The sequence below is a fragment of the Acomys russatus genome, chromosome 13 (assembly GCF_903995435.1).
Source record: "Acomys russatus chromosome 13, mAcoRus1.1, whole genome shotgun sequence".
Taxonomy (NCBI): domain Eukaryota; kingdom Metazoa; phylum Chordata; class Mammalia; order Rodentia; family Muridae; genus Acomys; species Acomys russatus.
The window spans coordinates 22,306,062-22,326,419 of record NC_067149.1 but is presented as its reverse complement, the minus strand read 5'-3'; the positions used below and the strand labels follow the sequence as shown (position 1 = coordinate 22,326,419).

At 41.9% G+C, this 20,358-nt stretch overlaps 1 protein-coding gene across 9 annotated transcripts in view; it reads left to right on the top strand.

The window, feature by feature from the left end:
* Positions 1-20,358, top strand: part of Magi1 (membrane associated guanylate kinase, WW and PDZ domain containing 1) — a 623,549-nt gene that overhangs the window by 335,559 nt on the left and 267,632 nt on the right. The window lies entirely within an intron of this gene.

The window sequence follows — 20,358 nt, the reverse complement described above, 5'->3', positions numbered from 1 at the left end:
TCAGGTGGTGGCTGTGCCTTCCTTGCCTGGAGTCCAGTCTCAGTTTTTCCCAGCTGGTTAATTTTAAAGGAATCCTGCAAAGAAAATGTGAGCAAGTGGTAAGGAGTGGGTGTTTAAGTCACTTAAATTCTGAGATTACAGCAGGGCCTTTATGTGTCAACAAAGGCTTTATCAGCTCGGCCAGTGGTGGTGACAGGGTTGAAACTTCTGCATAAAGTTTTACAAGGTGGGAGAGAGAAGAAGGCTTTAACTTCTTGTCGTAGAAGTTTTACAGTGTTTGACAGAAAAGACTCACATTTTATGCCTCTTACAGTTTGTTTATTGGTCCATTCGCATGTAAAGTAATTATTGGCATGTTGAGGCTTATAGTCATCTTATTTTACTTTTCTCTCTTTTTTTTTTTTCTGTAATTTTCGTTATCTGCTTTCCTAAGTGCTAAGTATTGTTGTTTCCCATTTCATTTTTTCTCAAAAGTTTTATTGTGTCACTTTTATATTCTTTTTAGTAGTTCCTCTGGATATTATATTATAGATTCAAAATGTATCCATCTACTGCTGTGCTAATTTTATTAACTCAACTGTATTCTTTAAACTTCACCTTCCTTACAGTCTTATTTATGATATGATATTTATGAAATAATTCTATATGCCTAGAATCACATTAGATAGTATTATTCTTTATGTTTCAATTATTGAACCTATTTAGGAAATTAAAGGAGAAAAGAACCATGAATCAATCTCTCTCTCTCTCTCCCTCTCCCTCTCTCCCTCTCCCTCTTCCCCCCCCCCCCCCCCCCAACCCCTTTCATTCTTATTTTTCTGTCCTGGAACTCATTATGTAGACCATGAGGGTCTTGAACTCATAGAACTCTAACTGCCTCTGCCTTCTAAGTGTTGGGATTAAAGATGTGTGCCATTACTCTAGGCTCCATTTATTTTCTTTTTTTTCTTTCTTTCTTTCTTTCTTCCTTTCTTTTCTTTTCTTTTTTTTTTTTTTTTTTTTTTTTGTCTTGCTTTTCAACATGAGAAATTTTAAGAAAGCTTATGAAACTAATGTCCATACCTCTGTATGTCTGTCTGTGACGGTCTTATTTGTCTTGAAATTGACACCCAGCAACTTAGAGTGAGAAAGGGGGCAATATGCCACATCTTCCACGAAGGGCAGGGTTACTTGGTTAGTAGACAGCAGGTGGGGGCACGGCTGGATTATCCAGAACAGGTAATAACAAGAACTATGGAGGTGGTCCTGATGAAGTTGCTAATAGCATGGTTTTATATAAGAGAATACTTAAGAAGAGCGAAAGTCAATTTACCCAGTGATTGACTTTCCAGCCAGGGAGAACGAGGAGCTGAGAAATGAATAACCAGCTTCACCATCTGGCTTCCTGCAGTTCAGAAAGTCACATGGCGCCACCAACTTAGAGCTGCTTTGCTGTGTGTACTTGAGGTGCCAAATGCTATATTTAAGCCAAGAACCGATTTTGAAAATATTTTTCCACTTGTGTTTTGTCACACGCATTCCTTGGCATTTCACGTTAGGGCTTCTTCTGTTAAAGCTTCGCAGAGCCTTCTGTTTCTTCAGGCTGATCTGGCGTGCGCTACTCAAACATTAGACCCCAGTTTTGGAACAGCCGTCTTCTCTAGAGATAGCACAAAGAATCATGTAACTCTCAGGTAATGCCGCCCGAACAAGAGGCGGGCTCCTACCCCTTAATTGTTACTCTTTTATAGATGAGACTTCTTAAGCTATTTTCTGCTCAAGCCTGTTTGACTACATTTTCTCTTCCCAGAACCTTTCTAATTATGGGGCTGGAAGGAAATGTTAAGCCAGTCTCTCTCTTTGTAGTGAAAAACGGAAGAAAGTCTAAGTGGCTGACTTTCATAGTTTGATTTTGCCTGAACTTTTGAGATACCGGTGTGACTTCAGTCTGTATAAATAGAGCACGCATATCCAGGCTAGACATCCAGATAAGCCAGCATGAAAAGATTTTGTGCAGTGTCTGTGTAAAGGAAATGGTTTTCTACTGTGCTGACACACAGTTTGCTGGCAGAAATTTCTTACAACCTTCGTTTCTGGGAGCCTTTTACTATATGGCCTGATTGTCATTGCACCTATACCTCTGACCTATGGCAAGGTCCTATCTCATTAAGGGAAATTAATGGTTCCTGTGAGTAGAGATGGCTTGATCTTGATGCCTGTACTTGGTGTTGGTGACAGAAGACACCTTGTTGGGGTGTATGTAGGCCAATGAAATAATTACCCTATCGGTAACAGTTACACTGGGTTGTGTTCAATTTGGGAGAGGCTCCTATTTGTCCTTTCACTTTCTGTAGTTCTGTCTAAGTGTGCTCGTATGTGCTAGAGTTTTAGATATCAGCCCGGTGGCTGTTAAAACATCATTAGTGTGATGTGAGGGCAGGAGGCACCATGTTCTAAAAAAGCCTTTCTTTCTTTGCTCTTTGCTGTTGATGCTAGCCAAGTGAAACTGGTCCATTGGCAAACAGACACACACGCACACGCACACGCACACATACACACGCATGCACGCATGTGTGTGCACACAGCCTACCCATCACATTTGATCTCTGTTCTTCAGATTACACACAGTTAAGATGGCTTTTCTCAGGAACAGATGTGAAAGTGAGAAGTGTGGCTAACGGGCAGTGAGGATGCCCCTTAGAGTCTCGTGATCTTTTGAGATGAAATGTCTGTCCAGCTGATTTGATTTTTCTCTCCCAATCATGGCAGGCAGAAGCCCAATTTAAATTCCCAGGGCCCAGACTCTAAAGAGTGCTAGAATTTTTCATGTCCTTTTCTTATTGGCATCCTTTACTCCCATCCCACTTTGCCCTTCTCTCAGGAGTCTCAGGCTTCATCACCTTAGGTGTGCAGGATGCAAGATAAACAGCAGGTTCTGCATAATACTCTGACAATTAGTAAACCCACTATGAATTCAGGATTGAGTGGTCAGGCTACGCTTGGAGCCCTGGCTGCATACCACATCACTAGTGGTGCTTATGAAAACATGGTGAGTGTTTGGTTTGTTTGCCTGTCTTTTTTCCCGTAGGATCTAATGTATCCCAGGCTGGCCTGGAGCATGCTAGATAAGTGAAGATGGCCTTGACTAACTCATCTTCCTGCCTCTACTCCTGCGTTTATAGAAGGGTACGATCACTTCCATTTTGCGCCTGCTGGGCATCAAACTGAGGGCAATATGGGCTGTGCACGAGCACACTGACAACTGAGCTACAGTCAGTATAGGTGTGTGCCTGTGTGAGCACCTGCTATGTATGCCTGTGGGAGTGTCTGCTATGTATGCCTGTGGGAGTTATAGGCGGTTGCGAGCCTGCCAATGTGGGTACTGATTCCAAATGGCTTAGTGATCTCTTTATCCCACCTGATATTTAAAACTTTTTGAAAATACTGAAGTTTTGTGTGGGTTTTGTTATTGTTTGGTTGATTGGTTGGTTTTTTTTTTTTTTTTTTTTTTTTTTTTTAATCTGCACACGTAAACTATTGATTGGTCTGAAGTCAAAGGCTTGGGTATCACTTTAGGCATGCCTGGGATGATTCTAATGAAGCCACAGTGAGAATCAAACCTGGTGATGCCCAGCTCCCAGATACATTCTTGAGAAAGTCTGGCTGGCACTGTGGTGTTAGTTATTTGAGGACCCAAGGGGAGAAAAGATGTTTGATTTTTCTGTGAGGTTTGTGTGACACAGCTTGCCTTGCCTTAGTATAACACCCAACAGCCACAACACGAGGCAGGAAGGACTTAATTTTGCTGAGGATCTCTAGTGATAGTCCCTCCTGATTGGAAAGGTATGTTCTGGAGCAGGCTTGGTCCACAGTGGTGAAGGCGTGTGGCATGGCTTTCATAACATCTTAGTGAATCTAAAAGCAGATAACTCAGCCAAACCAGGAGCAGCAGATATCACCTTCAGGGCCTGCCCGACAGTACCCACTTCTGGTAGCCAGGCAACACCCCCCAGAATTTCTACAGTTCTCCACACAGCACCACTGGCTGGGGTCCAAGTGTCTAAGTAATTTTCAAGGACTAATCTGAAATCAAGCAACTGAAAAAATGTCCCATTTTAAAGGCAGAAGATGACAGCCTTTATTCCATTGCATGTCTGGATGCAATTTATAAAAGTATGAATAAGCCAAGGACTTGCTCACCTAATTGAGCACTTACTATTGGCTCATCTGGTGTCTTTGGTGCAGATTTTAAGATATCGTTTAGGATTCAGGTGATTCTATCTGTGTATAAGAAGTACGTGTGGAGCAGAAGCTGGAAGAATCCAGATGCTACAGTCGCCTTGGTGTGTCTTCGTTGTGGACCGGAGACAGAAAGGATTGCACTCTGTTCCACTCTGGACTTAGCCAGCATGATGTTGCACAGCTGTGTGTTACAGAATTCTTTTGAAATCCCTTTGACCTCACTGTAGAGTGGTGCAGCTAACTTAATCTCATTAGAGGACTGCTGACATTAAAGGAATAGAAAAGGGAAACCAAAATAAGTATCGGGCGATCTTTAAAAGGAGAGAGAACCTTGTATATTCTATTTAGGGCTGGAGAGATCGCCCAGTGGCTAGGAGTGCTTACTGCTGTCAGAGAGGACCCAAGTTCAGCTCTCAGCACTCGCCTCAGGAGCTCACAACCACCTGTAACTACAGCTCCTCTAGTCCAGTGGACCCTCCCTAATGGTGCAGCCCTTTAATATAGTTCCTGATGCTCTGGTGGCCCTAACCATAGAATTATTTTATGCTAATAACTATAATTTTGCTAGTTATGAATCCTCTTCTAAAGGTCCTAGGTACCCCTGTGAAAAAGCCATTTGACACATCCACTCACATAGCATTTTGACCCACAGGTTGAGAATCACTGCTCCAGGGCCCTTGAACATACCTAGACACAGTTAAAAAATAACAAAAACAGTATCATACTGTGTTGATGCTTGTGGAGGCAGGCGATTGTATCCTTCTGGGCTCTCCATCATTAGGGCGTGTGTGTGTGTGTGTGTAGAAGCAGGGAGTAGTCAAGGGGAGAAGAGAGATAGAAATTAGATTATAAGGATTTTGGAGACTGGCATATTCCAAGAACTGACGTAGAGAAGCTGGAGACCCAGAAGAGCTGGTGGGACCTCCTATCAGAAAGTTGGTGGCTCTGATGCTCAGGCGAAGCCATGTTTTAGCTCTGGTCCAAAGGGAGGAAGAAATGACTGTCATGTGGAAGAAGTCACTGTTATTTCTAAGGTGGCAAGATTGGTCTAAGATGGAAGATTGCAGGTCTTTAGGTCTATTTACACCGATGGAGTCAGTTTGTGGGGTTTGGCTAGACTCATTATATTTGACCCATTCGAGTTGCCATGAGAAATTGACCCTTACAGATGATTCTTTAAGCCAGTTGCTATACAGATTTTGGTTTTATATCCAGGTTTTCTGATGCTAACTCAGGATACTTTGATTTTATTAAACTATTTTCTGAATTAACATAAAACAGTAAAGTGTTAAGAAAAATAGATGAAAATTGAAACTTCTTCCACATTGACAATTGTCATGTGTGTAAAGATTCTGTTAAGTCTGGATATAGTTTAGTCAGCAAGTACTTCCCCATCATGCATCAGACCGTAGGTTCGATCCCTAGGTCCCAAAATAATAAAGTACAATTTTGAAAAACCCACATCACTAAGAAAATAAGTAGGCAATCACAGATCAAGAGAATGTTTACAAAGTCCCCCTTTTGTCCATGCCTTGAATCACAGCATGTGAGGAATGGTTTTATTAAGATAACCTAATAACATCAGGCAAGCAATATGAATAGAAACTTCACAAACTGGAAAGCTATTTTCATTAGCACATAACCAAATAGGCTGTGGGTTTGCCATCTGAGGGAATGCAGATTTAAAAAGTAATGAATAAGGAATGTAACGCATACATACAGAATGTGAGATAAACGGGGAAAGTGAAACGGGGAAGGTTGCATGCCCCAGTGTTTGAGAGTGGATTAAACCAGATCTCCATGCTCTCTACTGTGCTCTCCTTCCACAAAGCTGAAGCACAGCCCTTTCTTGGCTTGCACACCTTCAGCCGTACAGCATGAAAGTGTGCAAACAGCCTGATGTCAACATTGCCTTTAGTTTTTACATTCTGGACACATAGAAGGCTGGCGTGTTTTAACCCCTTTTGTTTTATACATCAGTGACAGTCATGAAGTTAACAAGTAAAACAAACAAACAAACAAAAAACAGAATTCCACAAGGGTGGACAGTGGCCATAATTCATTTGGTAATTTGCTTGCAAAAGCTCCCAAGTTCAGTCTATAAAACTAACAAGTTCTTTTCTTTAAAAAAAAGAAAAGAAAAGAAAAGATGGGCGCGGTGACATCACTTATAATCCCCGACACTGGGGAGGCAAAGACAGGCACTTACTGATTTTCTTGGTTGTTTGTTGGCTTGCTGGTCAGCTCTTTAGTTGAGAACAAATGGCTATTGAGAGCGGTGTTATTCTACAGCCAGAGGGGAGCCAGGCTGGCAGATGCACCAGTGACTCCCAATACATCACCTCTTCTTGTTGAGGTTGGCATATGGCCAGTGAGTGTCCTAATTACCCACTGGCTTTTATAACCCATTATTTTTAGTCACTCTTGAATAGTAGCTGGAAGATGACAGTGAGTCAGCATGGAAATGGTAGAGTGTAAAGATGGCGATTGTTGAGAGAGCTTTGGAGGAGGTGCGCAGCCTCTGATGATGATCAGCCAGGCAAGTGCTTTCCTCGTTTGTTCAAAGTGAGAGCTATAGTCTGTCCAGAAAGATGAATCTTAGTGGATTAAGAATTTTCACTTAATAGGTGCATCACCAAACTTGGGCATCACAGCCTGTGCCTCAGCAAGCCACCCTTCGTCAGTAATCCAGTTGAAAGAGCCAAATCAGTAATGAAAAGCGGAGGACGAGATGGAGTGTGGCCACAAAAGCAACAAAGAAATCCGAGGGCCAGATCCCCTACCCGCACCCCAGTCCATCCTGGAGGTCCTGACACTCTGGAGTTAAATAGAAGCCAGAGGTGCACATAGCTAAGCGTAGGTGGTGTGGTCCCTGTGCACAACTGTCTCCTTTCCCAGTCACTCTGTGAGATAAATTCTTCCACTTGCAGATTAGGTCTTTCTCTGGCTTCTCTCGGGAGCTTCAGCCATTCCTTCTCTCTGCTTGAGATTCCTGGGGAATTTTTGCTTTCTAGACTGGCCAAAGTGAGGAGTATACGTGCCTCCTTAGAGTATATTTATTCCTGCCAGAGAGGCCATTATAGGTTTGCAACATATAAAATTACTCCAAAACCATGCACATAGCCACATGCACATATTACGTGTTCCTTCTCATAGTTCTTTTCTCATTGGCGTGGCATGTTATTTTCTTTTTGTTTTTACTTTAAACTGCATTTAAAGCAAAGATTCTGTGCAAAGATAAACCTGTAAATGTGCCTTCTTGACTGGGAAATTATCTAACTTCTTTTTTTTTTTTTTCAGGTGTATCAGTGATGTGTGTTTTACTGGCTATGTCTGTTCTCACTGTCTGGGCCAGTATAAATGGCAGTGGTGTGCTGTACTTTGATGCTGTTTGCCTATGATTTGCCAGTGTAGTGTGGGTCAATGTGCCTACTCTAGCCCCAGCCAACTGTTGCATGAATGATGTCAGAAGATGGTTTGCAACTCAGGTTCTCTCTCTCTACTCAGAGACTGGATTCGGGTGAGGCTGGGAGGGCAAGGGAACAGCTGTCCTAATTATTGTCCATGTTGAAGCCTGGGTATGCCAATGGGATCTCTGTCACATTTGCATAGAAACATTGGAAAGGGCTTTCTGGTCCCCAGAGGGTAGGAGGGGAGGGCTGCTTCCCTGAAAGGAACCTTGCTTCCACATCCTGGCTGAGTGTCTGTGGAAGGTAGTGGATGTCAGATGCTTTGTGTTTGTGCTTGTTTACTTTTGTGGTTGGAACATTGACGAGCTGCTGACTTTACTTTTGTGATTTGTCAGAGAAGCTGGCATCTTTCATATTTTGAGTCTTACCTATGTTTTCTACTTTAATAGTAATTATAATGTCTTTTAAAAATACATATTTTTTTTAGTTCTGAAAAACATCCAGCCCAACAAAACTTCCAACAGTATAACATATACCCTCAATAGTAGGTGCACCCTCATTCCCATCTGGACATTGCTGTTATCTGTTTCCATATCTATACCTATTTTTCATTTCCCCACATTTTCTGAACATAGGGTGTAGATACCCTAGCACTTCTTCATCCCCAAACCGATGGCTTCCTTCTGCAAGGTCTGGCCCAGCTGCCGTGCCTCAGTATTCTTTTAGTAACATCGGTAGAATGTCTCAGCCACAGTCGGCAATGCCGCAGCTGAATCTTTACTGCCTTGTTTGTGTTAAGTTTAGCATTCTCCCAACTTTGCACACTTCTTTGGTAAGAGAAAGAATAAGGAAGTACTGAGCGGTTGCAATAGGCGAGGTAGTGGGTTAAGGCCTGATGATGCTGAGCCTCACATCAGATCTTGGAACACACGTCATCTATATCGTCAGCTGCTGCTGCGGGAAAGCCAGGATCACCAGGGATTTAGCAACTTGTCTAAAGCCTGCTCCAGAGTTTGGAGCCTGGATTAGAGGGAGTGGAATCAGACTTGAGGTCTGCTGGGAAACCAATCATCTTGGTTTTGCACAAAGGAACAAAGAAAGCAAAAGTAATTCAGCAGGACAATTTCTTTTTGTTTTTTTTTTTGTTTTGTTTTGTTTTTGTTTTTTAATGTGCTAGAGACCAAATGAGGGTAATGAGCTCAGTAGCCAAAATGGCCTCCTGTCTTTTATCCCCTGCATAGGCTGTGACTGCATCTCAGTCCACTGGCTGGAGCTTGATGTCACAATCTGATGTGATTGGCTAATCAAAGCAAAGGGGAGTGGGGAGGTTCAGAAAACATGGGCTCTTGTTGGTCTGTCTATCTTTGATAGGAAAAGCACCCTGAGGTGCTTTGATTGCGTGCTACTGAAAGTCCTGCCCTGAGGGACAGGTCTCTATCACTTGGTTCCCACAATACCAGCTATGCTTTTGGAAAACTTCCAAAAACAGAAGCTGTTCACAAAAACAAAATTTTTGTGACTGTGAGAACTTGAATTCACAAAGAATATATACTGGTTTCTTGGCTTTAGTTTCCTCGTTTGTCTCTTCTGAGTTTTGGTTCCTATAGTGAACTTCCAGCTTCACAAGCAATGACACTTGGGCAGTCACCCCCGCTGGATATGAGTCCCATTTCTCTTTTCTAGACGGGTGATAGACAGATTTCTGAGCTTCAGGTTGTGTGTCCTCAACATGGCACTGGCAGTGGGTTGGCTGTGGAGTGTAGACTCATGCTTAGCAGTATACACAAGCCTGGTCCAGAAATGTTCATTATTCCTGCAGGTCCAGTCTTTTTAATGATGACGTAAGTGTCAGATCAGTAAGATGGCCCCATGAGTAGAGAGGCATGTACTGCCAAGCCTAACCATCAAAGTTCAAATACCAGGATCCACCAGAAGGAGAGAGAACCAACTTCCATGTTGTTCTCTGACCTTCACACATCCGCTGTAGCACACGTGTGTCCCCTCCCCAAGAGATGAAGAAATATAACAAAGAAACAGAAGGGAGGGGGAGGACAAGGGGAGGAAGATTAAAGAAGCAGCAGCAACAGCCTCCACTCGCATCCACAGTGCCGTGCATCGGGGCATAAAGGGTCTGAGCTTGGGTGCCCAGCTTCAGCTTTAGGTAAAACCATATAGCTGCTTTTTGGGCTGGCTGTAGACTCATGTCGGCTGTATTGCTTTGACAGCAGGATTCACTGGCTTTCGGCTTTCTCTGTAGAAGTGCCGCCCCACCCCGCCCCACCCTGCTTCTTTTTCTTTTTCAATGAACAAATGTTATTCTGCCTCTTAGCTTAACTGGAATAAATATCGAGAACATAAAGGCTATAAATAATGAAAAAAAAAAATGGAGATGATGAAGTTTAAAGCCTGAGCTTGTTTTTTTCTTCCCATGCTTAATTCAAGTTTCTTTTTACTGTGGGATGAAATTTGCTACAAAAAGATTCACTGGGAGGAAAAGAATAGGAAAAAAAGTGGCCAGGAAATAATAAGAAAGACGATTTCCTAAAGTGCTGACAGAAGGTTTTGTGCTCGTCCACGTTGGGTACTCAGTGTAAGTAAGTAGTGTTTTCTTGTGTTTTATCAGTATACACAATTTGACTCTGCCCCCTCTCTCGCCTCACAGACTCAAAGACTGACTGTGCCTTTCTTTCTTTTTCTTTCTTTCTTTCTTTCTTTCTTTCTTTCTTTCTTTCTTCTTCCTTTCTCTCTTTTCTTTCTTTAAGTTTTGGAGAAACATTCCTGAGCAAGCATCAGTCTCTGTACCCAGGCATGGATTCAACCTCCATGTATCTACAGAGGTCCCTGTCAAATCGCCCACCCACCTAGGGATGCAGGACTGTCACCTAAAACAGCTTGTTCTCCAGAGAAACAGCTCTGACCTCAGAGGAATCACAGAGAGGAAGGAGGCTTATTTTCTAATATAGCTTTACGTTCCCCCAAACATACTGTCTCAGTGTGGAAACAGTTTTCATGTTGACAAAACAAATAAAGTTTTATAAATAAAGGCTTTTTTTTTCCTTCCCCAGAGGCAGATTTTCTCTGTGTGGCCCTGGCTGTCATGGAACACTCTATCTAGGCCAGGCTGGCCTCAAACTCAGAGATCTGCCTACCTCTTCCTCTGGAGTGCTGGGATTAAATGTGTTCACTACCAAGCCCGGCTAAATCAAGGCATTTTAAAAATTCCTTGGTGGGAACATCAGGGTGGAGATTACAGGAAGATGTCAGAATCTCAGCTATAGGCCTCCAGTGTTACCTGACAGCCTTCTTAGTCTTTTCATTGGTGGAGAATAAGAATTTTTAACTGAATATACACCAAATGGTTTTATTCGTTTATCAGGAAGGATTGGCTGTCTAGGGCCCTAAAGGTATAGCAAGAAAAGGCATAATTAAATTGAAAATTTTCATTGAACTATTTATCACCCATCATTTTAGAAACTGTTTCTTTTTAGAAATTATCATTCATAAGCTATAGCTCTGAGAATATGTCTTTCACCCTTCCTCCACCCTCCCCTCTCCCTCTCCCCTCCCCTCCTTCCAGTCTTTATTGTAGGATCTCACTACATAGCCTATGCTGTCCTCCTTTTTAGGATGACAGGTGTGCCCCTCCTTTTCTGACTCTCCCTCCTGTATTTGTAAATGCATTTTTGATGGAAAGCATCCTTATTTATATATTATCCATGTGGAGCTTCATGCCACCAAAGCAGAATAGGGTATTCACATGGCCTTTGTGTACTCTCAAGACTGGAAAAAGACACTTAATTTTAATCCTACATAGAAAAAAAAATGTAGCTAACTCTGATTTAGGCCATTGCTTTGGTGTTATGTGGGGTAAAGAAGTTTGAAGAAATTATATAAAGACTTGGCATATACAGTGTTCCCAGTTTATGTGTCTTTTATGTATTAGGTTTTTTTTTTTTTTTTTTTTTTTGGTTAAATACACATGATAATGACAATCATTCATTATTTCTCAATAGGCCATTCTCTAAATTAATTTTCTGTGGAGAGCAGTTTGTCAAGATTAGGAGAAACTAATTAAAAGGGAAAGCCCATACTCATTTCAGCATTTCTTTGTCACATGAGTGATATTAATTTTTTTTCTATACCTTAATAGAAATTGGTATGACTTCTGGGAATCAAGTATCTCCACTTACAGGGAATTTTCAACAATAATTTACATTTAAGGTTTACATTGTAGCATTAGATAGAACATCAAAATGTCTGGCATGTGAGTAATCTCTATACCAATTTTGAGCCATTTGAAATTAAGAGATGTGATGTGGTGCCTGTCATCTCAGAACACAGGTATTAGAGGTAGGTGTAAGCAAGGGCACAGTGAAACTATGGAACTAGACCACACCGTGGATAGGAAGAAGAGTTTTTTGGGGGTCAAACTGCCAAGGCCATGGGGGGTGGGGACAAACAGAAGAACAAAATGGTGGAAGTGCAAGCAGATTTATTGACTACAGGATGTGCTGATACAGACCATCTAGGTTAAACCAGATGCCCTTGCCCTAGGTAGTTGACCTTTGTGGGAAGATTAAGGGTAGTTCCTGGTAAATACAGACCTGCCTTTAGACTTGTTTATCCAGTAAGAATACGTCTGTGTAGTAGGCTAGAGTCCTTCCGTTTAGGACAATGTCATCACTACCATGGGGGGCGGGGGTGAGCTTTGGACCTAATAGCAGGAAGATTACATTTTTGGGATAGCCTGGGTTATACAACTTTAAAAAACTAAGAAATAAAAGATCAAGTAGGACATAGGGAAGCTAACACTGTCTTTTGGAGAAAATTTGTTTGAAGAGCCTGAGACATTTTCTTGCTTTTGGCTCTAATATCACAACTTCGTGCATCATATAATGTAGTAAATACAGACTCTGTCTGTTTTGATACACAGTCTCATGGAGGCTGGCCTCAAACTCCTTATGTAGCCAAGGATAAACTTGAACGCCCGATCCTGCCGTCACCTCCCAAATGCCAAGATTATAGCCCTGTGGCGTAGCACCCAGTTACAGATGGATTTTGTACAAAGAAGATAGCCCACGTGCTTGCTTAATGGTAATGGTTATATAGGTTGTGGTGAATTGATAAACTATACAGCATTTTGAAACACTAATTATATTTTGCAAATGTGTACAAAATGTGGACATAAGTCTCATATATGGTCTGATTTGGTGTTCGGCCATGGTTAATAGAGATCAGTTGAACTTCATGGTCTGTTGCACCCATTCATTGTCAGTTAAAACAACAACAACAACAACAATCACCTTGGTGTATTATTTCCCTGTTGCTGTGATAAAATAGCACGACTAAAAGAGTTTAGAGGAGAAGAGGGTTTATTCTGACTTACAGTTAATGTAGTGACAGAGTCCATCGTGGCATGGAGTCAGGAGCCTGAGGCTTCCCTGACAGTCAGGGAGCAGGAAGATGGGGAGGGGGGGCGGAGGGAGGGCACAGGGACAGAGAGAGCGCACACTCAAAGCCCACCCCCAGTGGCATACTTACTCCAGCATATGGGCGGTGTTTTTCATTTAAACTACCACCTGCCCCAGTCAGCTCCATCATTAAATTACACGTCCTTTCTGTTCTCTCCTGCTCTTCTTGGCCCTTTCCTGGCTCAACACCCCCTTTTGTCTACTGTACATGTGCTGGCTCCTTCCTACTACTATTTCACACCCCACTGCACCTCAAAATGTGTACCGGGTCTTTCTCTGCTGTGGCTGGACTCCCTCAGAACATTCCTCCTGCACTGAGTACAATAGAAGGTCCTTGTGCCCTGCTAAACCCCTTCTCCTCTGGATCCAAGCTCCCCCTTGACTAAGTTCTTGGCTCTTCCTCCTGCAGCCTACCTCTCTGCTCCCTGGAACACTTTACTCCACACTTTGCAGGGGCAACTCTCTTCTTTTCCTTCATCTGTTCCACTCCTAACAATTGCCTCTATCCAGAGTTCATCCCTGCTTGGGACACCAATGACACTTCCTTCTTAGGGACAGCATGGTGTCAGGGATCTCAGCACATTTGTCTGTAGGCTCTTAATAAATCCCTGTTGAATGAGTCGCTGCCTTTGCTCATGTGTGTAGGTGTGTTCTGATGGTGTTTGTTGTACATCCAAGGATGTAGAGCTTGTATACAGCTATGATTCGATGGTCTGAGTCTTATCAATGTAGCCATACCCAGGGCAAAACTCAATAAAATTTTTAAAAAAGTGTACAAATGAGGTTACAAGTGGTTTTACTTCGTTGTACATCTTTATATTTTTAAACATTTCTTTTTGAAGGGCTGGAGAGATGGTCCCACCTGCAGTGGGAGCTCGGGCTGCTCTTTTACAGGACCCAGGCCTGGGTCCCAGGACCCATGAGGAGCCTCACAACCATCAGTAACTCCAGTCCAGGGGACCCAACACCATGTTCTGGCTTCCATGCATATGGAATACACACACACACACACTTTCATGGCTGTCCTGGGCTCACTCAGAGATCTTCCCCCCTCTGTCTCCAGGTACTGGGATTAAAGGCTTGGGCTAACACTACCCGGCTTTTGTTTCCTTTTGATGACAGGGTCTCACTGTTTTTTGAACTCTGTACTCAGAGCTGAGACTATAAGTATGTGCCCCTGTCCCTGGTTTGTGGTAAAATGTGCATAAACCTTATTTTAACCATCTTCAAGGAGAGTCTTTGGCATCAAGCATACTCACATTCCTGTGTGGCCATCACTACCCTCAAGTGAGACTCTTACAGAACACAAACTCCCTGATCATATATTCCTTTTACAGGAAAGAGAGAAATATTGGGGAAAATATTATTAGGACGAACCCTGAGTAGCACTGCATTGGCATTCTCTGACACAGATGGCATAGTTGCAGGCCATGGAGGCTTGGTCAGTAGTTGGTAATAATCCTGCCCTCCTCCTTCCAAACTGTATTTTACTGGAGGAATTTACAATTGCCTAAAACTTACAAGTTAAATACAGAGTTCTGCTGTACCCGAAATAAATTCCCCTTTCATTCCCTGAACTAAAATATTTTTTATTGAAATTAGCATTTAAGTAATGGGATTCATTATGGTATTGACGCAAGTGATTCTCTTGCCCACATAAGGCCAGAAAGAGATAGAAAATCCTGTTTCACAGTTAAAGGCCAGCCTGAAGCCCCAAGGGAAAGAAACATAATATGCCAGAAGACGGGGAAGATTATGGGATGCCCAACTCTTCTGTTCCTGAGTTATGGCCTTGAATACTGCCCTGGAGCCCTGCCTCTTGTGTACATGCTTGATTGCCATGGAGCCCCGCCCCTCCCACGGAGCCCCGCCCCTCCCACGGAGCCCCGCCCCTTGTGCTCATGCTTGCCCACTAAGCTTGTGCTCTATGGAGATCAGTTTCTTGACCTCATGCTGCTTTTCTTTTCTTTTTTGTACTTGCTTTTTTTTTTTTAATTAAAAAACTCATCCCAATAAAACCTATAGCAACATGGCTTGTATTGAAAAATAGCTTGGTTTTTATATGAAAAACTGAATTTTGACATATTGAAAATGGGCTCTTATGCAATATTAATATGATATATTGATCATCGTTAAGTTTCAGAAAACTCAAAGGAAAATTACAAAGATATATTTGGAAATTTAAAAGATACAGAGTTCCTATGTATCGATAAATACACAAATATAAAATAATAGCAATTCCGGCTGGGCGTGGTGGCGCACACCTTTAATCCCAGCACTGGGGGGGCAGAAGCAGGCGGTGAGTTAAAGGCAAGCCTCGTCTACAGAGAGAGTTTAGGATAGCCAAGGCTCCACAGAGAAACCCTGTCTCAAAATAATAATAATAATAATAATAATAATAATAGTAGTTCAAGTAGAGCTCTATTGTCCTTTTTTAAAAATTATAACTTCTTGTACTAATCTCTGAACGTGTGTGTGTGTGTGTGTGTGTGTGTGTGTGTGTGTGTGTGTGTGTGTGTTCGCTTTTTTGAGACAAGGTCTCACTATGGAGCCCTGGCTGTCCTGGAATTCAGTAGCCTCAAACTCACAGAAATCCACTTGCCTCTGCCTCCCGAGTGCTGAGACTAAAGACAAGCTCCACTATAATCAGCTCCCCTCTTAACGAATATGGCTGGACTGGTTGCCCAGTAAGCTCCAGAGACCTCCTTTTCTCAGTTTCCCCAGCACTTTGGTTAGAGGTCCATACAGCCGTATCCAGCCTTTTATACAGGTACTGGGGATTTGAAGCCAGGTCATGTTTGCAGATACTGAGCCATCTCCCCAGCCCCAGGTTCGAACTTTTTTTCTTAGTTAAAGCTCTACGTACTTCCGACCTATCTTCTTTTCTCCTGTTTACATACAAATCTTGAATTTGAACTAAAGTAAAGATGCCGTGACATACTTACAGTTTATTATTTCTCCACCTTACAATTTATTATTTTATTGGCTCAATGCCCTTGACAATTAGGAAAAGATTTACTGACATGTCCTCTGAATAATTGGCAATTAATTTGAGATTAGATGCTCAAAGTACAGTATTCTTAATGGGATGTGAAGGTGGAGGCTTTTCTCATCCAAATGTCAGGGAATGCAGAGTAAATGTTAACTGCCAGCATAGTTAACCCTGCCCTTCTGCACATCCACAGAAGAGGGAGGCTTCATAAACATAACTGGTCTGCTTAGTTGGAGCCTAGGATCATTTGTAATCATCCAGCAGAGTCTTAAAAATGCCGTTCCATCTGTAAACTTCTGTGTTATCTTGATGGTAACTGTAGGTGTATGCATCTGTGTTACATGTAGGGAAAGAACTAATGTATCCCAGATGTTTGCTGGAATTTGCTCTGGACCCCAACAGAACATTTAGCTATCATAGACCTCTTAGCTATCTAACCCTCAAGTAGAAATGTTTAGTGCCTCTTAAATTTTTATTTATTTTGTGTGTGTGTTCATGTGTGCCTGTGTATGCCTCTCTGTCTTTCTCCGACTCTCACTGTCTCTGTCTATGTCACTGTCTCTCCGTCTTTCTCTGCCTCTGTCTCTCTCTCTCTCTGTCTCTGTCTGTCTGTCTCTGTCTCTCCCTTCTCCTCCCCCCCCCCCCCCCCGCCCCGTGTGTGTCTTGTTTCTCTTCTATCATGTGGGTTCTGCGGATTGATCTCAGGTATGACAACAAAGGCCTTGACCCACGAGCTACCTCACTGGCCCTGTCAGTGTCTTTTAATGTTAGTAATTTGATATGACTTTTCATGTCGAGAACCACCTAGACTGTGGGTGATGGGAAACTATACTTTGTGTCCTTCAAGAGTGCCTTATCCCTGGGGCTAGAGTTTAGCACATGCAGCTATCATACACCCTACCAGTGATTTACCAGCTAGCATTCTTTCCTGAACCTCAGCCCCATTTTACCTTAAGTACATACTATTTCAGCACAAATTTCGAGAACCACTGGAAATAATCCTTAGTCCAAGTCTCTCGCCTTATGTTTTATCTCCTGTTATTTTTAACCCATTTGATAGCTTTCATATTCATGTGATTTTTATTATTTTTGAGAAACATTAATAGTTCGCGTTTGGGCTAGTTTAAATTCTTTTTCCTTCACCCCAGAAATTGTCACTTGACACACTGTAGTGATGACAGTGTTTATCTTCCGTTAAGTGCTTCCTCTGTGCCCTGCACTGCTCTAACAGGGCCATCTCCTCTGATGCTCACAGCAGCCACGTGATGCAGCTAATATTATATCATTGTTCTATTTTTATGAGTGAGAGAAGAGAAGCTCACAAGCCATGAATAATGGAGCTGGATCCATACCTGGACCCGTGTTTCCTCGTGGCCAGGATTTGCCTTGGTCCTTTGGTTTGCCTTCCTAATGACGTTGAGAACTGAGTACCTAGGACCATGCCTAGCTTGTGCTGTGACCACGCAGCCAGCCTTCGCATAAAACTTTGCTTTCTGTGAGACTCTGTGCATTCTGATGCATAAGATCTGTGTTATACCACCACAGGCAGTCAACTCCAGGCTGGCACATCTCCCTCAAATAGTTCATTCTCTTCTCTGTTTCTTAAAGAGTTACTTGGAAATAATTGATTTTGTTATTATTGTTGACTCATAGGATGTAGCTTCGTGACTCTTGTACCCATCCGGAACTTTACTTATGTAAACTGATGTGTAAGGGAACATCGTGTACTCCATAGATCGTTCATCTATCATAGGTCCCCTCATGCTATTCTACTGTTAGTCTTTGTGTCCCTCTATTCCCAAGGGAACATTTGAAAACTTCATAGATGAAGTTCTGTTCCCTTTTCTATCTGGCCTCAGCGTTCAAAGTTTAATGCTAGATAGAGAATTCTCAATATTACCATATGTGTTGGTAGTTTTTCCTTTTTAAGTGCTGTGGAGCACTTCATTGAACATATGACCTTTTTTTTTTTTTTTTTTTTTTTTTCCTATTCTTTCCTTCATTGCCTGTTTTTAAAAAAAAAAAATCACTTGGATTGTTTATAATTTGGGACTGTTGTCATTAAGGCTGCCATGATAATTCGCTTGTGTTTTCTTTTTGTGGACTTATTTTCATTTTTGGGTTATCTACTTTGTGCAAACTTGACTTAATAAGATTGTTAAATTGTGTTCCCATGATGCTGAGCTGCTTTATGCACCCGCTAGCTATATATAAAACCTTGTTTTATAGGTTTATAACCTTGCCAAAAGGGGATATTTTCACTCTTTAAATTCTGCTCTTCTGGTAGATGTGTAGTAGAATCTCCTTGTGATTTGAATTTGTATGTTTTTATTACCTAGGTGTGTGTCAGCATCTTTCTTGTGTGTGTGTGTGTGTGTGTGTGTGTGTGTGTATGCGTGCATGCGCGCTCACACGCGTATGCGTTCATGTTTGTGTATGAGAGAGAGAGAGAATATGAGTGTCGTATTTTCTGAACTGTGGAAACATCCTGTCTGGTTAGGGTCTAGGGAACAGGTAAGGCAGTGCTTATCTTCTTCATTTAATAAAGAGCTGATAAATGATTGGATGGTATTGCATCTCGTAATTTATGTATGTATTTTCATTTTGACAATGTGAGCCTTGGTTACAATACACCTGCAATAATTCAGATGCAGTTTCAGAGGTTTGTGCCAGAATGAGCAGGTGTGACAAGCAAAAGCAGTAGTCTTGTGCTGTCGTAGGGAATGCTATCTTGTTGGCATCACTAGCAGTTAGCCTGGAGTACTCTTCAAACTTGAAGCAGTTACTTCTGCTTCAAGGACTTGGTGGCTCACACATCTTTTTCCCTAAGGCTGGAATGCCTTTGTTTGATTCTCGTTTTGTCTGAAAACTGGATAGAGAATCCATCTCTCTCTCTCTCTCTCTCTCTCTCTCTCTCTCTCTCTCTCTCTCTCTCTCTCTCTCTCTCTCTCTCTCTCTTCCCCCCTCTATCTGTCTCTCTCTCACTCTGTGTTTTGAAACAGGGTTTTTCTGTGTGGCCTGGAACTTGCTCTATAGACCAGGCTGGCCTCAGACTCAGAGATCTACCTACTTCTGCATTCCAAGTGATGGGATTAAAGGCTTGCACCACCACTACACAGCAGGAAAGGCAATCTTCATCTTTTCAATTTTAGCCGTCTCTGTCTCTGTAGTATCTTTATTCATTATGAGTGAACTGAGTTGATCTATAAGAGCTTTGTTGATCCTGTAGATGATAACTTGTGGTTACAATCTTTCAAAATTCTCTTTTCCATGACATGCTTTTGTAACATTTGAAACTGTTTCTTTTGTTCTATTAAATATACAGAATTTCCCAGAGATAAAGACAAAAATCCACTCAATTAACTGTGGCTCAAGCAGCAGTAATTAAGCAATGTGTACCTTGTGTTTGCAAGGCATTGGAGGACATGGAGATGTACAGAGCAGCATTTGTTTATCCAGAACATGACCAATGGGGTCTTCTTTCTCAGCTCAAGTCCTTTACTCTAAAGGAAATGGCTGTCTTTTTTTTTTTTTTTTTTTAAATGATTCTTTCTATTAAAGATTCCTTCTTTGTCCTTTCCTTCTTTAAGTTTATACTTTATAAATTTTCTTACTTTAGTTTGATTCTGGGGGTTGAACTTAATCTCAAGCTAGCTGAGCTGCGCCTTGGCCCATTCCCTATTGATAATTCTTTTGTGCACAAAAAGATAGGTAAGGTACAGCTGTGATTTCACTCACACGTGCAAAATATAAAATGTTGATTTCATACTAATTGAGAGTAGAATGGTAGAATGGTGTTTACCAGAGGCCAAGGAAGAAACGAGAGAGATTTTTCAGTAGAACAATGCCCTGCTCAGGTAGAAAGAAGAAACTGTCTTGTTTTTAACAGAAGCTTGACTGGACATAATGGTACATTGCTCTAATCTTTAGAAGCTTGGAGAACGGATTTTGAAAGTTTTGCTTATATACATATGTTTAATTATTACATTGTATGTTCTTAGTATACTTAAAAAATAATTTTTCTGCTTTTATATACCAGTTAAATAAAGGTTTTTTGTTTGTTGTATTTTGGTTTTTCGAGACAGAGTTTCTCTGTGTAATCTTGGCTGTCCTGGACTCTCTTTGTAGAACAGGCTGGCCTGGAACTTACAGCGATCCTCCTGCCTCTGCCTCCTGAGTGCTGTGATTAAAGGCGTGTGCACCTTAAAGTGCAAACATGACTCAGACCTTGAAGGCTATCTTTTGAATTCCCTGCCTGTGCTTG